Source organism: Ceratotherium simum, chromosome 1 (assembly GCF_057802395.1).
Source record: "Ceratotherium simum simum isolate JZ-2026a chromosome 1, ASM5780239v1, whole genome shotgun sequence".
NCBI classification, from domain to species: Eukaryota; Metazoa; Chordata; class Mammalia; order Perissodactyla; family Rhinocerotidae; genus Ceratotherium; species Ceratotherium simum.
In genome coordinates this window covers 80,767,723-80,787,714 of record NC_141900.1, presented here as the reverse complement: position 1 = coordinate 80,787,714, position 19,992 = coordinate 80,767,723, and the positions used below count along the sequence as shown (strand labels likewise).

Sequence of the window (19,992 nt, the reverse complement as noted above, 5' to 3'; positions counted from 1 at the left end):
AGATCTGAAAAGACAGAAAGAAAGAAAGACAACTTTAAGTTAGTAGTATAATAGATACTTAAGAATTGATTGCATTGATTAATTATGTCAAAGAAATCCTGGAATTCTCTTCCCACAGATGCCTTCATTGCTCTCTCCTCTTTCCCCTCCTCACTGGACACCTTAATAGTGAAGCCTCATCAGATAGATCATTCTATACAAAATCCAGCTGTAGGAAGAGAATTCCAGGCAGAGGGAACAGCAAGTGCAAAGTCGAGAGGCAGGAACATGTTAGGATTGTTTTATGAACAGAGGGAAGACCCACGAAGGAGATGAGGTCAGAGAAGTAGGGAGGTGGGCAGAACCCATAAAGTCTTTAGACCAATTTAAAGACTTTGGCTTTTATTCTGAGGGAAAGTGGGAAGCCAGGGGAGGATCTTTGAGTGGAGGAGCAACATGATCTGACTGACATATTGAAAGGGTCTCTCCAGCTACTCTGTAGGGAATAGACTGGAGGGAGTTGGCGGTCAGGGCGAGAGTGGAAGCAGGGAGCCCCATTAGGAAGTAACTGCAATAATCCAGTCAGAGTCGAAGGTGGCTTGGACCAGCACGAGGCTATGGAAGTGGTGAAAAGTGGTCAGATTCTGGACATAGTTTGAGGGTAGAGCTGACAGGATTTACGGCTGGATCAGCTTGTCACAGATTACAAAACGTTGTGTTGTACATTAGTACACTGTCTCATTTAACATTCCCGACAACGGTGAGAAACGGTTGTTGCACTTACTTCGTAAGAGGGAGAACGGATGATCAGAGGTGTTAATGTGGGCATGAGGTCTAACAGCCTCAGCAGGGCAGGGGTGTGGTCTTGAACTCAGTGTTATTATTCCCAGCTGCCTTCTCCAAGATAGAAGCCTTTCTCCCCAAGAGTTCTTTTAAGGCCCTTTTATCTCATGCAACATCTATTTAAGGTCAGAACAAACATCTTAGTTCAGTTCATTGTACCTTCCAATTACATGTTCATTCCATTATGTCACGAGGAATTCCCCAGACTCCTTACACAGTGGCTTCATGCTGTCCTGAGGAGAAAATTTAAACTTGAGCTAGCTCACCAGCTTTTCTTCATCTGGTGATAGGTAATTTCTACAGCTTCATGGTTTCTTCTCTCTCTGGACTCCCCACCTCCAAATCCAGCCACCACACACACACACCACATGCACACACACACACACACACTTGCATTAATGGATTACACTCATAAATTTACCTTAACTTTATTAGGTGCACTTTCCAAGTTAACATAACAACTCAAGTGTATATTTTCTGAGCTGGAAGGATAAAGAGAACAAAATATGGCAATGGACCCAAACTGAAAATATCAACTAGTCCTCTCAGAACATAGTTATTGAAACCTCAGATATCACAAGGATGTCCTTTTTGGTTTTATCTTCGTCTCCTCAGATTAAAAAAATTTTTTGTTTTGTATTTTTAAAACATTTCTGGAACAGGGCTGGTGGGGGGAGAGGGGATGAGGAGGATATGGAGTTGGAGATTTATAAGTAGCAAGTTATTTCCTTGAACATAATTAGAATTTAAACAGCATGACGTTGATTTTTCTCCTCATTCTCATGGTTGAGGAATAAATGAAAATTAACAGCATCTTTACTGAGATCAAACATAAAGCGATTCCAGCTTAGTACCTTATAAAATCAAGTTAATTTCCATCCTCGGGATAAAAAGTCCCTCAAAGGCCTGTGAATGAAAACTCAAATACAACCTTTGGCAGTTTTGTTCACTTTAGGTCCTATTTGCTTTTTTTTTTTTAAAGCAAGCACAGTATGGAAGGGGTAATTGGTTAGCCTCCAGACAACCTTTCAGCTCTCTCTGTGATTCTGAATCTCTGGTGTGTCTGTGGAGAGAGCCACAGATAGCTGCTCTCATACTTAGATTTTGGCATCAGGATGCCTTTCTCCCTGAGCCATCATGGCACCAATATAAGGCAATTTGGCTGGATTGACTCATCAGGAATTGGGCTATAATGTATTTTAGTATCCTCACCCCCCATGGAGAATGGGAGAGTGTCCCAGCAACTAATGGTTGTTACTTATGTGTACAACTCTCCATTCTTTCATTTCCTCTTCTGTAAAATGAGTCTGAGTGGTTGGCTTGAAGTTACAAAGAGGAAAGATTACGCACAAGCTTCCTGATTGTTCAGCTCTCTATGTGGTTCCTAAAGACAATTAAATTGATTCTGTTGCTCCAGTACTTTGTTTCTGTTGGCCTATGCATAATAAGTCACTTGTGAAAAATGGCAAGTCCTACATTAGGATCAATTAGCGAAATGATTTTCAACGTGAGTGTTCTATAATAACGACTTTTAATGGAAAATACAAGTGTGACCTTCTGGTAGAAATGCAATAAAATACTAATTTCCAAGTGTACAAAATAAACAGATTAGGGGTGTGGTCAGTCAGTTACTGAGTAAGAAACTATTCCTTACTCTGTAGCAATTATCTGTTGTAGATTCCATTCATTCATTTCTCTGTGTTAATAACAGTCTCATGAAAATATGAGCATTCCTGAGTAAGGTAACATGTTAGGTTATTTTCAACAACAAAAACTGTGGTAGATTAACTTATTGTTCAAAATATTTACATACTGGGCTTAGCATGTGACTTGGTTGAGACTCGGGGTGGGCAGGATATAATTACCTGCCCTTTGACTTTGGGCTCAGCGTGCGCCAGACGGGTATTAGCAGACTTGAAATGTGATTGCATATTGACCTCGATCTCTTACATTTCTGCCATTGCCATACTTCCCCTAGGAAACTGCTGTCCCTTCAGCCTGGGCCCCAGAATGACATATGTAAAGAAGACCACAAGTCACAGGCAATGAAGTCTAGTCTAGGCCAGCCAACCTTCAGCTGACCTGTATACATGTGTCTCTTGTTTTAAGTTCATATGTTTCTGGGTGGTTGGTTATGCAGTAATAGATAACTAATACAATAATAACAGCTGTTAATTGGACACCTACTGTTTAAAGGTGCTATACATACATTATCTCTAATTCTTACCTCAAGTCTCTGGGCTAAATATTATTCTCCAGATTTTGAGAGAAGATATAGTTAGTATCAGAGCAAATATCTGAATCCAGCCTTTTGACTCCAAAGCCAGTGCTCTTAAAAGCTTTTAGAATAAAATTACTCATTAAAATGAATAGATAGTTCAGAACGAGAACCTAAATCTGACCTCCTCACCAAGACCTGTAGGCTGTGGATGATCTGCCCTCCTCCCTTCCCTCTTTCTGTTTTCCCAGCATGGCTCTGGCCACACTGACTTTCCTCCAGACCCTCAAACTTGCTAAACTTTTACCTATCTTAAGCCTTTGTATGTGTTTTTATCTTAATGGGACATATTTTCTCTGTACTTTCGTGGCTGGCCTTTTCCCATCCTTTGAGTTTCAGAAAGGTCTAGCTGACCACCTTAAAGTAGCCTTCTCTTCATTATCTTCTCTCTCACCACCCTGTTTCCTTCATAGTTTTACCACAGTTTGTAATTATTTTTTTTTACTTGCTTTCTGTAGGTCTCCATCACCAAATGCAATTCCACTAGGGAAGGGCATGTTTGCCTTGCATACAGTTGTATCCAGGGCATCTGATGCAGTGACTTGCACATGGTAGGTGGTCAATAAATATTTGCAGAGTGATGAATGAACAGATGAGTGATAGGACAGGAATGTAAAGAACAGGCTGCTGAGTGGGGAACTGCACACCTATACTGGACATTGTGGAAGAGAACCCTGAGTAGCTAGAGTCAGGGTTTAGGGGGCCTCAGGGCATGAGGGAGGGCTGTAGAGACAAGGGGGTAGAGTGACAGAAGCAAACTTTGCCCACTTCATAACTCCACATAGAGCTTGTACTGGGTTCTCAAGAGTCTTTCTTCCTTGAGATACTTCAAACCAGACTACATACTATAGAAAACACATCCAAGTATGAGAACGATGCCTTTTTGATTTGAACCATATCTTTTATTTTCTTAGGGTTAGAAAAAGAGGTTAATGTAAGAAACAAAAAGGGATAATCTCACAGTAACCAATGCAAAGGGAGCAAGGGGGCTACCCCAGCAGGACCGTGGGTGAGCTGTCGCCTCGTACTGCAGCTCTCACACAGGATCCTGAGGAGACCCGAGAGGGAAGCTCAGACTGGAGGCTGGAACATTGACATGTCTCACTGGTGATTTTCTGTGGGGTAGAAACTATAAATATATCACACATGCAAGAAATCCAAACAAGGTCTTGACAATATGAAGTGTGACTAGGTTCTGAAAGAGTTGATTTCATGCTGGAGTAGTACAACAGGTTTAGGATAGACTTCTAAATCTGCCTGTGCAATGATGTAAACATGGATACTCAAGTATTATATTATAAACTAAACCTTGCTTCTATTACCCAGCCACACAAGTCATGGATTGTTTATTCCAATCTGTTGCAGTATGATTTGTGAAGGTACTAGCTAAGAACAGTAGTTTGTTCCTGTTTTTCTCCTCAGAATACAAGTCGGTATTTATTGAATCTATTCATTTATTAATTTGTCTAACAAATATTATTAAGTTCCTACTTTTCTTAGGCACTAAAATATATTATGACGATCAAAGGAGTAAAGACTCCCGAGCTTACGAACGAACATTAGAGTACTGATGGGGAAACATCTCCTTCTTGTCTTTCTAGAAAAAGGAGAAACCTGGAGTATTCCATTTTATTTTCCCCTGAAAGTGACTTAACAACTGTGGTACATGATATGATATAAAAATGGAGTATGGCAGTTTAAAAAGAAATAAAGAGAATGAAGAAGAATGTTCTAGGATCTGCTTGTGACTATTTTTTAAGCATAGGAAATACATAGTCAGTATGATATAGTTGTGTGCCAGTTCTCTGCTTTGATTTACTCATTTCATCCTCAGAGCAACAACCTTAGGAAGTTGGTATTATTATTATCCCCATTTTACAGATGAAAAAACTGAGACATAGGAGTCTGTCATCATCACCCAACTAAGAAATAGAAGCACCAGAACTCCAACCAAGGCAGCCTGGCTCCAGAGTCCATGCTATACCAAATCATGAATTAACCAAATCCTAAGAAACAGTAGTATTGATACTTATGAGAAACTTCCAGCTTTTCCTAAGTGAACAAGGAATTCTCATCCCTTGAGCCCTCATACATGTGACTCCTACTAAATGAGATGCCTTTCCCTCTTTGCCTGGCACGTTCCTTCAGATTTATCCCAGATGCAACACCTCCAGAAAGCCTTCTTGCTGTCCCCCAGTCTAGATTAGGTGTCTGTATTTTATGTTCTAATTGCTCCTTGTGCTTATGTGATCCACCTTCAACACAATGTTGTATAGTTTGCTTGTGTCTCTTCTTCAGAATATGAAGATCTTGAAGATAGGGATTATGTCTTTGTGCTAGTTACTAGAAGGTTCTTAATAAAGGCCTTGTGAGGATTATATGAACTAGTGCACTTAAGGGTACAATAAGTGATTGATGAAAGATTCCCTATTATTATTTCTCTGACTTGATTTCGTAACACTCTTTGCATCACCTAACAAGCTTCTTTCAAACTGGTCTTTTAGTCCAGGGGCCCTCAGAGCTCTGGTGCACCTCCAGGCCCCTCACATAGAAGCCCCTGCCAGGAGTGCTCCTCAGCCCTGCTCTTCCCTCAGCCTCCAGATGGGCCTTGTCTGACTTCTTATAGTCTCCACCTTGTGATCGTCTTTCATTACAACCCTGTTTGTTTCTTGCATATTGTATCAGGATAATCTATTGAGATATTAATTTGCATTTTCCTTTTGCTGGTACAGAAAAATCAAAATAATGAGAGCTATTGTGTTTTGTTTTCTTTATTTTTCTCTTCCAGGTTTTTGGAAGGCTTAATTCAAAAAGGATATTGTGCTAGGTACTCCAGAGGGGAGAGGAGAGAGGCTTACGCTTGTGAAGCTGGGGGTGGAGGGTGGAAGAGAACATTTCCAAACCCTGGGAAAAGGACAGAGGTGCATGAGTCTACAGACAGTGGGTCTTGTTCCAATTCCCTGGCAGTATTTCAGGGAAGGTTCAGAGTTCCAAGGAGCGGGGCTCTGTATTGTGTCTCTAGGAATGTTGGTCCCTTGGAACTAGACACATTGCATCAGCTAAGAGTTCGAAGTTCAAGTGTATCATGGGGAGAGTAGACTGCCTGCCCAACTAGGACCCTGTGGGCTCAAGCAGTGACCTCAGCAATCCAATGCCAGCCTTGCTGGCCCGAAGACTGCAAATTCTTTCCCCATATTCCAGGCAACTCAAAAACTTTCTCGGGGCTTCTTTGCAAACCTAAGGAGGAGGAGGAGGTGGCCTTTCAAGATGACTGAGATTGAATTTCCTGCCAGCTTGATAGCCTGGGGGTTCAGAGGTAGATTTAATTTTGTTTGAAGAAAACAAATTAATCTGACATTCCAGGCTCACTTGACTGTAATTCACACCTGCTACAATAGCATTTATCATGATTTGCAATTACATATTAGTTTTTGTTTTTCACTTGTTTATCGTTTGTCTCACAGACCATAAGTTCCACGAGGGCAAGAATGTGGTCAAGTAATTTTCTCAAATAAATGTCAAATTAATGAATTTTGCACATAATAAGATAAAGACTGATTGTCCACTTAACTCATCAGTGAAGTGTGCTTACTAGAGTGCAAGGTGGAAGGGAGCAGCAGGGAAAAAATATTCAAAGAAAGATTGATAATCTTCCACTTTTTATTCCTACTTATTAGCAGCAGAAATTTAACTAAGAAAAATGCTACCAAATAACCTCTTCCAAAATATTTCTTAGTACATAATACGTAATAGTCATTGTGCCAGGTGATCTGTTGTAAATAAACAAAGGAATGAGGGGGTAGTTGAAAGGATAAAGAGGACATGTGACAGGAATGAAAGAGAAAAGAGGAAGGGGGAGAAGGGTGAAAGGGCAAACTGAAGGAAGGATATGCATCCTCACCTGAGGATGATTCTTGAGAAGTTGTCTAAGAACATCCTAGAAGAACTAAGTGAGTGGACTTAGGGAATGATCACCATGAAATGCATGCTCAAAAACCCAGGAGCCCTGTGAGGGCTGAGTTCTTGCCCACATTTCCTCAGGAGAAAATGGCCCATCATCTACACCAAGACCTACACCAGTTGGTTCCCTTCCTGAGCATGCTGCACCAGCACCTCGCCATAGCCTGGCCAGTGGGAGCCAGGGACTTGGCTGGGCCTCCATCCAACTCCACCTGAAGGCCAGATTAAAATCTTGAGAGACCTCAAACAATAGCAAGATTTTGATGCATCCCTTTTATATAATTCGAAATATTTTTAAATGACTCAAACTTACATAAATGCTAACATTAAAATAGCAGATTTTTTGATTGCAAAATTCTACATAAGTGAATTAGAGCTGAACTTCTCTCTTCTACCTCTGCCATGTGACCTTCCTTGGCTTGTGCCTTTAGTATATCCTTTTGTTGTTAGATAACTCGATCCGCCAAAGACACATTATAGACCAGGACACCCATAAGTCCAAAGGAGAGAAACTGAAAACCAAGTGGCTAGTGAACGAGGAAGAACCATACCTGTACCTTGGGATCCCTGAACTGAACATGTCTCAGATGGCTGAGCTAGAACAACCCTGGTTCCACAAGTAGTTACAGACAAGGGAAGTTAGGCAGTATTCTGAGGCACATAACAGGAGTGCCTAATCTTTGAGTGGTGTAGGGAAGGCTTCCCAGAGGAGGCAACATTTTATCTCAAGCCAGGAAGATGAACTGGAAGTGGTCAGGAGTAGGATGAGATTGTGGATGGAATTTTGTTTAAGGGCTGTCCTGGGGTGTGAGGTCACATCACATTTCATTATACACTTATCTAGACCTTACTATACACCATAATCTACAAGAAGAGTTGATTGTACAAAGGTAAAGAATAAGGGTTTCCATTCTCATCAAGAAATCATGCAGAAGATAGGGAGTTTATAATGCTCAAAACAGAAAATTAGAGGATGTGGGTGACAATTTGGGTTGTCTATTTGTGTTTATTTCTCCTGGATTTGTCAGTTGGTCTCAGTATCACCTGCCTGAATGTCTTATTCTTTATAAATTATTATAGCATTGAGGCATTCAGTACTGAGGTTCTACCATGAGTACAGTGAGTTATGAGCTGTATTTCTAATGGTGAAGATGGCTTTGTGCAGAGTAGCCTTAAAACTAGCCATTATTGGGGCTGGCCCTGTGGCATAGTGGTTAAGTTTGCCTGCTCCACTTCGGCAGCCTGGGGTTCGTGGGTTCAGATCCTGGGTGTGGACCTACACACCACTCATCAAGCCATGCTGCGGCAGCGTCCCACACACAGAAAATAGAGGAAGATTGGCACAGCTGTTAGCTCAGGGCCAATCTTCCTCATCAAATAAACAAAGAAACCTAGCCATTTTTCTTGGATGCTCTGCATTTGACCACAATGGAATCCCGAAGAGAGGGTGTTGATGGGGGGTCGTAATTTCAACTCTACTCTAAGTAAACACAACTCCAAGAGTAGAGCTTTCCATCAGTTGGATCAGTAGTTTTATCTACACAGTCAGGGAAAAAAAAATCGTGTTATTAATTTGAAAAAATCTGAAATTAATATTTTATTTTCAATGACAATCCTAAATACTGGTAGCAGAATCTGGATCTATTTCTGCAAGAAGCTAGTAAGAAAGCACAAGTCATCCATCTTTGATTTCCCTATAATGGGCCTGCAAAACTCTTTCTTGACCCGAAGAAAGCTTTAACTAATCCCGAAGGCAGCACTGGTTATAGGGAGGAAAATTACATTTCCCCCATACTTGAGCAGTAAAAGTAAGGATAAGAATCAGGAGTTGAGACAAAGGCCGTTACTCACTGGCTATCTTTTTTTGTTTTGTTTTGTTTTGTTTTGATGGTGGTGAGGTTGGAGTCAGGACAGAGTGGAGATGTGGGGAGAAGAAGGGCATTTTTCAAAATTTGCAAGTTGCTAGTTAAAATGAAATGGCCTTTTGGCACTTCTGAAGTGGGCCATTGTAAGAGAAAAAAATCGTTTGTTTTCCTTTCACTTTTGGCATTGTAAATGAATATCCCTTTAGGAAAATGGTATATGGAGACTCACAGAATTCATTGCTCTATTCGTTCAATGTGACAGGAATGAAAACGATTCTACAGAAAACAAGGGAGTATGAATTGGATTATATTTTTTTATTGCTCATAACCTAATTTTCTTCCAATGCCAGCATGGTGGTATCTGTTAACAAATATTTATTAAGCCCTCATTGTGTTTTATGCTTAAAGTAACTGGCTGGGGATGAGAGGGAAAGAGGTTAGAACAAAGATAGAGAACTAATAAGATTCTATTTGGTATCAACCCATCCGTCGTTTTCACTCGAACTGGAGAACATGTCAATGCCTTTTTTCAGGATCTGGCCCTTACCATAAAGGAGACATTTAATCTAAAAAGAAATGCCAGAAAGACCAAAAAAAAAAATAGGAGGAATATAAAGATAGGGTATATATATCTTATGCATGCACAGACACAGACACAGACAGACACACACACACACAGAGCTGTTGCTAGACAATGTGTAGATACCATTATCATATATGAATAATGATAGAAATCTGGACCTTCCAGTACTGGTATGGAATTCACCTTTTGATCCTTTAGATACTTTGGTCAAGGTTTTCACTTATAAATAGATATGCATAAACAACTACTCATGACAAGAGCACCAATGAATAAAGAACAGTTAACAATTACTGATTTTAGAGTTAATAATTTGGCATTGTAATTTATATTGGATAATGAAATTATAGGCAATGTTAAGTTCTGCCACTTTTTAAGTGGTTGTATCTTTAAAATCAGTTTGGAAAAGAAGTGCACGGAGCTATTAAATAGAACTATGGAAAACCATTCTCTGAGGATATTATTTCCCATGACCATACCTTCTGGTTTTCAGAGAGCAGATTCAGTTTATGCCTGCTGTCCCAGCATAAATATTAATGGATCCCCTTTAACTCTCAAAAGTGTACCAATTTGGATAAAAAATTATATTCATGGGTCATCATGACTATCATGCAGTGGCCTCAATTTGAGGAAGATGAATCATTTTGTATTCCAACTGAGTTATATTTATTGAGTAACCACTATAGACTCAACAATGATGATAATAATAACAGCAGTAGTTTTAGCAGGTAATGTTTATTTTGTGATTACTGTGTTCTGGGTAATATACTGGGCACTTTACATGTGTTAGCTCACTTAATTTTCACAACAGCCTTACAGGGGAAGTCCTCTTATCACCATTATATAGACCTTTTAAAAAGAAATGGAATAAGTAACTTCCTTTTTTCTTTAAAAAGAAATGAGTAATAAGTAACTTGGCCGAGGTCACACAGATAGTGTGTTCAACAGAGACATTTTGATTCCAAGGCCATTTTCTTAACCATTTGTTATCAAGAAGCTTTCTAATATAGTAATTAGGTTAGGAAGTATGACATAAGCATATGAAATAGATAATATGGGATAATTAATAAGAGACAAAGTGAATTGTATTGCCTATTTCCCAGTGTTTTTTCCATCTGTGGAACACAAAGTTATTGCAAGGAGTTAAAAAAAAATTACACAAAATATGAAACATTGTCTATAAACTGAATAATGTGCTTCGTATCTCTGCTATACATTTGTGATTAATAAGTTATACCTTAAATTAAAAGCAGTACAGAATTCAAAGTAGTTTCTTTTCTCAATCCAAAGACATTTTTCTTAAAACCCCACTACTTTCAAGTTTATGTGTCGCCAGGGGCAAGGAGGGTACCAAAAAATCAATAAAAGCTGGATACATGAATTTGCCTAACAGCAGCAAGCATCCAGTTAAGGTTGGCAAGAGCTAAGCAAATGTATATATTATTCTGTATTGGCATCTAGTCCTGTCTGGATGATATATGATTTTACAATAGCAGCAGGGTTGGAATTCAGGAGCAGACAAGAGTGCCAGAATATCAAGAGTGGTGTGTGGAAGAAAGTGGTTGAGAAGAACAATGGAGGAGGCAGCCATGAAGAAATGTGTCATCCAAATTGAGTTAGTGAGATCAATAAAGAGGAAAAGATTGAAGGATAAGACGGTTGAAAAGCAAACTCACAGAGCATCAATAGATGTTCAGATATTAAGAAGAAATAGGTTAAGGAGTTAATGGCAGCCCAAGTTGGAGAAGCATCAAATTCAGGATGCTGGGTGCTATGGATGGTTGTTTCCCCCCCAAATTCATATGTTGAAGCCCGAACCCATAACGTGATGGTATTTGGAGGCGGGGCATTTGGGAGGTAATTAGGAATCAGTGTCCTTATAAGAAGAGACACTACAGAGATGATCTGTCTCTCTACCATGTGAGGATGCAGCAAGAAGGTGGCCATCTGCCAACCAGGAAGAGGGCTCTCAGAACCCCACCACGCTGGCACCTTGACGTTGGACTCCCCAGCCTCCAGACCTGTGAGAAATAAATGTGAGAAAAAAAAACAGTCTGTGGTATTCTGTTATAGCAGCCCAAGCTGACTTAGACACTGGGGATGAAATAGCGCCCCACACAGGAGGATCCAATGTTTAGCTGGGGCGGCTAACGGCTGATGTGGCATGGAGATGAACAACTTCATTCTGAATAGAGGATGAAAGAATGATTACTTCATAGATTTATTGGGGGATTAAGTGAGGTTATGTATGTAAGTGTTTAGGATAGTATCAGGCACATAGCAAATGCTTACTAAATGATTGCTTGACAAATACTACCAAGGAACGTGACTCACGTTGATATTAGGGTATTAGATTAGCATGGAATTTGGTGATACCAGGATAAGGTTGGAAAGATAAAGAGAAAAAACATAAATGAGTTGTTAAAGACATGTAGAAGACAAAAGTGGGTCTAGCAGGACAGGGCAGCAGGACAAGCAGGAGATGGTTGGTGGTGGTAGTAGTGATTGGGAAAGGAGAATTTAGATAAGTCATTGCTTGGAAAGGAGAGTAAAACCCTCCAGAGCACTCACAAAATCCTTTGGGAAGTTTGCTTCCTTCTTTTCTACTATTGCTGTAATTCACCTTCCCAGAACTGCTTTGGGTAACACATTCATCCCTGTAAAGCCAAATATTATACTTGTTGAATTACATATACTAAAAAGTAAACAGTAGGAGCATTTATAATAAGGTCAAGGAACAAACGAACGAAGTGATTTTTGTGCATTTTTATTCCTCATTGTTGCCTGGATGTTTTGTGATCAGTCTCCACTCTGTTCGCCATGGGATGTGGTGAATGTTCTTAATTATTGCCGTCAGAATGATGAAAGGGTTTCATATCACAGGTGTTGACAAATCTGTGGCTTCAGAAAAGGAAATTCCAGTCCGAAGACAAATGAATGTTTACAAAAGCAGAATAGATAGTGCAAGGATGCTACTCTCAATTTATAGACAGAACAGCACATGTCACATTCTGCAGCCCAGGTTAAGAACATTTGATATGAGGAATGTTTTCCATTCTGATTTCAGCAAGACTACTAATTGTTCTCCTCTTGCATTGTGTCTGGTGCAAGAGCACAACCCTTCTTCCCTTAATTAGATTTCAGAGGATTCAGAAAGTGTCCACTCCTGGTCTGATTTGTTTCCCTTGGTGACATTATTGGGTTTTATTTCAGCAGCCTGGAGGCGAAACCCATCAACCAATCAGCAAGTTTCTAGGCATTCCTACTATGCGGTCGGCTTTGTGTTAGATGCCCTCTAGGAGGCTACAATTAAATTGAGGCAAAACCTACACATATGAAATAATAAGAAAACAATGAGGGCCAAACTGGGTGGAGCTGACTCCCAGTGCAGTAGAAACTCAGAGAAAAGAGAGATCAGTGTGGGCTAAATCACCAAAGATTTTTAAATTGTTATTATCAATTACTATCATTATAACAATGGCTAGCATTTATTGAACATTAAGTGCTCACCATAAACCAGGTACTGTGCAGAACACTTGGTGTGCCTTCTCTGATTTAATCCTCACAACAACTCTTTTTATTATTCCCACTTACAAAGAGAAAACAACATACTCTTGTTATTCCCATTTTATAAACGAGGATACTGAGTCTTAAAGTGGTTATGTAAATTCAACCATGGTCACAGAGTTGGCAATTCCAGAATTCATACTTGAATGCAAATTTGTTTGACTCCAAACCAGTATGTATATTACCACCATATATTCTGCTGTAGCTTTGTAGCAAGATGAAGTCAGTCTTAAAAAATATACGTAGATTCCAAAATGCAGGAGAGTAGAGGGAGGGAATTTCAACAAACAGGAGGAATAACATATATACACACCTTGAACAAGGTAGGAGCATGACATCTCTAAGGAGCAGTGGAAAAGAGCATGTCCAAAGCAGAAATTTAGTCCAATGGAAGCCTGTAAAGGCTGGGTGGATCTGCTTTGCATAGTGCTTATCTGGGAATCTGCAGAAACCAAGATGTGGTGCTTGAAGCTGGGTCAGACAGGCAACAAGTGGCACTACTCAAGAAATTAGAATAATATTAGATGATAAAACTTCACATCAAATTAGATGGCCAAGAGGCTCAGGTACGCAAGAGTCAGAGTAACAGAAGAAGACTAAATAGGGTAGGTCATGCACTCATTCACACCCTCCCTTCACTCATTCACAGTGTTGTACCTGAGCATTTACTACATTCAAAACATCACACTAGGCAGTGTGGAAATTATAGAGATGAAAAAGGCAGGATTCCCTCCCCCCAAGCAGTTTACAGTCTAGACAGACGTGACTTGAGCTGGGGTTGTTCAAGTATACAAGGATCAAGAGAAGGTGAAGTGGGAGAAGATATTTGAAGGAAGACTTACACACTCTGAGTGGACTGAAGGCTCAGACAGAGGAATCATTTATTCATTTATTGATTTAATAACTATTTTTTGAGCACATCCTTTATGTTAGGTGTTGGGAGAAAATAGAGAGTCCTCGTAAAACTTAGATGGGGGTAAAGGACAGATATTAATAAGATGAGCTCACAGGCCACTGTAAAATTACAGGTCAGGGAAGGCTTCTTTGAGGAAATGAATTGAGATTGAGGAAACAGAAGGGAGAGAATTTCATTCCAGGCAAAAGAAAGAGCATACGTGAATGCTGTGTTTTGGAGTGGAAGTATGCTAACTATAAGGAACAGAAGGCCAGAGCCACTGAAGCACAGGGAGTGACGGGGACCATAATGTGTGAGAAGGAGTTGGGGGCAGACAGAACAAAGACCTGTAGACCATTAGGGAGCTGAGTCTTTACCTTAGAGTGATGGAAAGTCAATGAAGAGAGAAAGGGAAGTGATAGATCAGATATGAAACAATGTGTAGAAAGGATTGGAAGACAGTAAAATTTAATTCAGAAAGATCAACTAGAGGCAAAAGGCGATGGTAGCTGAAATTAGAGTGGGATTGATAGTGTTGATAGGGTGGAGATGAAAAGGAAAAAAAATCAAAAGATATTTAGGAGAAAAAACTAGAAAGACTTGATAGTGGATTGGATGTAGGGGTGAAGAAGAGAAAGACATCAAGGAAAACTAGATTTTCCCTGTACAACTGGATAAGTGATGGTGCTGTTCTCTAGAAGACCATGTTCTGGTGGAAAGATTATGAGATTGGATGAGGTATTTTGGGGAAATCCAAGGAAAAATCTCAAACAGAAAGCTACATGTATGTGTCTGGATTTGAAGGAGAGTTCTGAGCTAGGCATATATATTTGTGAGTTTGTTGTATCAGATCCATGGGATGGTGGCTGAATTCTAGAAGATACTTAAATTCTCCTCATGAAAAGGCTTGCTTCAATGGTCCAGCCACAATCTGTCTGGAGTCAAAGTTTTGCTGGTTCTGCCAGTAGACATCTTCTCAGAGCGAAGAGGACTATCTGTGCACATAGTATTTAGGGGCAGTACGTAGAAAAGGCATATTGGAAGGATTTCTACCATAATTTGATCTAAGGAAATCCATAATTTGATTTAATGAACATCTGTTATGGGTGAGGTCTTCTATTAAACAATCCAGGAGTTGAAATTTCAGTGAGATGTAGTCCCAGGTGGTGTTTGAAATCTCCTATTGCTAAATCAAATGAAATCATTATGGTTGGTTCTCAATAAGTAATAAACAATAATAAAAGCACGTTGATGTGTTTATTATGTTTTTTATAACCTACCTCCTTCCTAAGTAGAGCAGAAGTACACTAGAGCAATAAAAACCCAGGTTGAAAAGGCTACCAATAAACCAAGACTCTGATAGAAAATCAGTCTAAGAAAAGGCAAGAGACAGATAAGGAAAAGAGATGAGTGCTTTCACAGGCTCTGCCCAGACAGGAGATAAAGGACTATATTTAGAAATGCAGTGCTCATACGCACAGAGATTGCATAACCTCTCTGCTTTCTTTACTTAAATTTTTCATCAAAACGTTATTATTTTAATTGAAGAGGTTCCACCCATGTCAATATGTAGTGCATTTCCACGTAAGGCAGAATTCCTGTGAGGAATTTGAATTAACAGAAAAAGTACCTTTAATGTAAGTAAGACCAGCATACGCAGTGTGATTTGGAAGAAAACATGTATCTGATGAAGGACTTGTACTGAGAATATACAAAGAACACTTACAACTCAATAATAATAATAGGACTAGGATAGTAGGAAGACAAACATCTTCATTTTTTTAAAAAATAGCCCAAAAATTTAAACAGATTTTTCCAAAGAATATACATTAGAATAGTTAATCAGCACATAAAAAGATAATCAAAATGATTATTCAACAGAGAAATGCAAATTTAAGCCATATTGAGATACTACTACACACCAACCGAAATGATTAAAATTTTAAAAACTGACAATATCAAGTATTGATAAGAGTGTGGAAAAACTGGAACTCTCACTCTGCTGGTAGGAACGCAAGATGATTCAGCCACATTGGAAAATTTTATCATACACTTTCGAGATAACTCAGTAATCCCACTCCCAAGTATTTACTAAAAAGAAATGAAAAGCTATGTCCACAAAAGGCATATATGCAAGTGCTCATAAAAGTTTTATTTAAAATAGCCAAAAAGTGGCAACAATCCAAATGTCCATCAACTGATGGCTGGATAAACAATTTGTGGTATATTTATAAATTGAATACTATTTGGAGATAAAAAGAAAAGAACTACTTATATATGCAAAAATATGGATGAATTCTCAAAAGAATTATGCTAAGCATAAGAAGCCAAGCACAAAAGGCTATTGTATGATTCCATTTATATGAAATTTTAGAAAATGTAAAATTATAGGGATGGAATTATATAAGTGTGTTCCCAGGGATTGGACAATATATAGAGAGAACTGACTGCAAAGGGGCATGAGAAAACTTTTCAGGGCAATAGAAATGTTCTGTATCTTCATTGTGGTGTTGGCTACATGACTGTATGTATTTGCAAAGTTCATCAAAATCAATAGTTAACTTAACTTGGGTGAATTTAATTGGATGCAAATTATATCTCAATAAAACTAATTTTTGAAAAAAGAAAAAATTAAAAGAAGCATGATCTTGGTGTCCGAATAGACAAATTCATTAATGGAACAAAATAGATAGGCAGGTGTAAATGGAAATTCAACATATGATGAAAGTAATATTTCAGAAAAGTGAGGAGAAAATGAGATATTTGATAAATGATGTTGGATTAATACTGGTGAAAGAAAATAATAACTAAAGTAAAACCTCACACTCCTTATAGTAAAGTATATCGTATATTTATCATATTTTAAACATTAAAAAAGTGGAATAAAATACAACTAAGATTTCTTTTCAAGGTATGTACATATGTAACAGAGTGTTTCCAGAATCCTCAATATATAAAACAACAGATAGCCACTGACCCAGAATATAAAATGATCACTCATGACTGCATTTATTTAAGAATGAAAAATCGGTGCCATTCAATCAGCTCTGGCAGTCCATAGATATCATTCAGGAGACACTCAGAGAGAAACCTTGATCTATTTCCTGTGTAGGCTGTCACTGAGTCTTGGGTGCTCCCGTAGCTGAAACACCTCAGTAAGGTGTGCATCCATCCAAAGGCAGTACCCATCATGCTTGTTGGGCTCACGTCAGCCGGGTGTCACATCCACGTCCAATCTCCTTATCCTGGCCTCCTGGCCCTACACAACCTGTTCCCTTTCCCCTTTTCCAATCTTCTGCCTACTTCCTCCTTCAATGTACTGTGCAATTCCTGAGAAAAATAAAAAGAAAGACAAAAAGGCCTTTTGATGTCCCTAAGGAAAGAATGTTTTGTATTTTCTGACTCTCTCCAGGATTATGACATTCTTCCCCCTGAAGAGTTCTGTCCGCCTCTCCTTCCTACGTCCTACTCATCCTTCAGAGCCAGCTTTATGTATAATTTTTGCTGAAACCCTTTCTAAGTAACCCAGTCTTCAATCTTATCTTCCTCTGATTTCCTGAAGCACTCACTGTCTGATTTTTAGCACTATATTTTTAGTATACATGCATGCACACATATATGTAGATATATGTACACGTATGTATTATAACAGGATGTATAATGTTGATGTGTAATTATTATAATCATAATATTATTGCCTGTGTTATTATTATGTAAAATTTTATGCAATTATCATAATAATTATATTACTATTATTGCCATTGGTATTTATGTCTTTCCTATTCAGTTATAATTGCTCTAAGAGAAGTGACTAATATCTTAAATCTGCTTTGTTTTTGTGTTCTTAGATAGGAAGTGTCAAGTATGTATTTTGAGCTGGAGGACTGTCAGAAAGATTGGGTGTAGGCAACGACTTAGAGAAACCAAGCCTTAGAGGATGACTTGAAAAAAACTAAGGAAAATATATGGAAAGCTTGGTTGTTGCAAACAGGAGCCATAACAGATATAGCAGTTAAAGCAAACAAGAAGTTAGATGATGATCCTCAAACTCAGGAAAAAAAAAAAGATCAAAATTTAAGTAAATGGCAAAGTAACTTCTCTGCGATGTACTCACCTATAATAAATCAAAGCCCCATTTATAAACTATAAAGAAGTATACCAAACCCTAGGAATCTTGTAGTTTGGTGTTGTATCAAAGAAAGAGATGGGCTGGCCCAGTGGTGTAGCGGTTAAGTTCATGCACTCCGCTTCTGCAGCCTGGGGTTCGCAGGTTCAGATCCCTGGCGCGGACCTATGCGCCACTTATCAAGCCATGCTGTGGCAAGTGTCCCACATATAAAGTAGAGGAAGATGGGCATGGATGTTAGCCCAGGGCCAATCTTCCTCAGCAAAAAGAGGAGGATTGGCAACAGATGTTAGCTCACCAAAATCTTCCTCACCAAAAAAAAAAAAAAAGAGAGAGAGAGAAAGGGAGGGAGAGAAGGAGGAAGGAAGGAAGGAAATCACAGACCTTGGTTTCGTTTTCCAGGAAATTTGAATTTAACAAAGGAACTGGGAAAATGAGTAGCACTTGCAACTAAGATGTCTGAGCCTGAGGGGTTGATTCCTAGAAATAAGTCTCATGTAAGAAGAGAATTTCTTAAACTGGGGGGCAACAACTAATTGAGATGTTGTTGAAAATAATGTAAAACTGTGATCATCCTTCTGTGCCCACTGACTATGAAGAAGTGTTAAGATGAAGAGCTACAGTTTTTAAGTTTTAGTGTCCTATTTTAAGTTTAAAAATAAAGTTATGAAGTGGTAGGACCTGCAGATTGCAAGAAAACTTGAGACAAAAATAATAGTTCTATTGCTAGATTCTCTGAAATATATATAAAGTCCATTAATATTTCAAAGGTAAATTCTCCTCTTTCAAGTGTAGTGAGAACAGTACTACATCTACTTGTACATCACTGTATCCCTGCACCCAGAATAGTGCCTGGAATGTACAAGGTACTCAAGACATATCTGCTGACCATGAATGAATGAAGCGGGATCTACTCAGGATTCGAATGTGGACCTGGCTTACCTGTGTCATCAACCTAAAGATCAGTCTCTGGCAGGTTACCTTCGCAAGAAGCTCAGGATCCTGATAGGATTTGAAGCAAATGAGAACCATTCATCCAGCGGAGGTCCATGTCTACTGACAGTTCTCACCTCAGAAGCTGTTCTTTGAGTCCTTTGGACTTAAAGTCTGTGAGATAGATCTTGCTCTCCAAAGTGTCTTTATCCATTCAGCCTCACCTCTAGGAGGACTTGAGCTTCTCCTCATCATTCAGGTCTCCCACTAAATTAGAGGGATGTCCCCTTGAGAACCTTGGATTTTCTTCATAGGCTTTCACCTGGGGAATCATAATAATAACCAACCTTTATTGAGAATGGATTATGTGCCAACGTTGTCTAAGGTGTCCATCACTCTGGCTAGATTCTTTTTCATTACATTCTACACTACAAGCCTTCTGGATCTAGAATAAAGAGTAGAGCAGACTTGGGACTAAACAAACAAACATATCTCCAAGCATGCCTATAATATAGTAAACAGTTATTTTATTAAATTAGTAAAAATAAAAATAATATAGCTGTTTTTATAAGTCATATAACATTCAGCTTAATACACGCCAGGTGCTATTCAAGCACTTTAACTCACTTCGTTCTCATAATAAACCTACACATTAAGAACTACTGTTATCTTCACTTTTGAGAATGAGGGTAAGTCTCCCTCCTGGTCACAGAAGTCATAAGTGGAGGGACTAGAATGTGAACCCAAGAAACTTAAATTAAGGACATACAGGTCCTTAATCATCCAATTCTAATGTTTGTGGGGGTGTGTGGAGGGGTTTCCACCACCATCAAGCAACACACCAAGCTGGGTGTCCTAAAATTCAACTTGATTCTGACACCTTCTATCCCAAGCCCAGGTTATTACCTGCACTTCTGACCAACTGGCTACAGATTGGGGATTCCCATGACCCCTCCTTGGATTTGA

The 19,992-nt window shown here is 39.0% G+C and overlaps 1 pseudogene; it reads right to left on the bottom strand.

Annotated features, from left to right (window-relative positions):
* Nucleotides 1–19,240, bottom strand: part of LOC101401533 (mitochondrial import receptor subunit TOM5 homolog pseudogene) — a 63,328-nt pseudogene extending 44,088 nt beyond the window's left edge.
* Between the last annotated feature and the right edge of the window lie 752 nt (nt 19,241–19,992).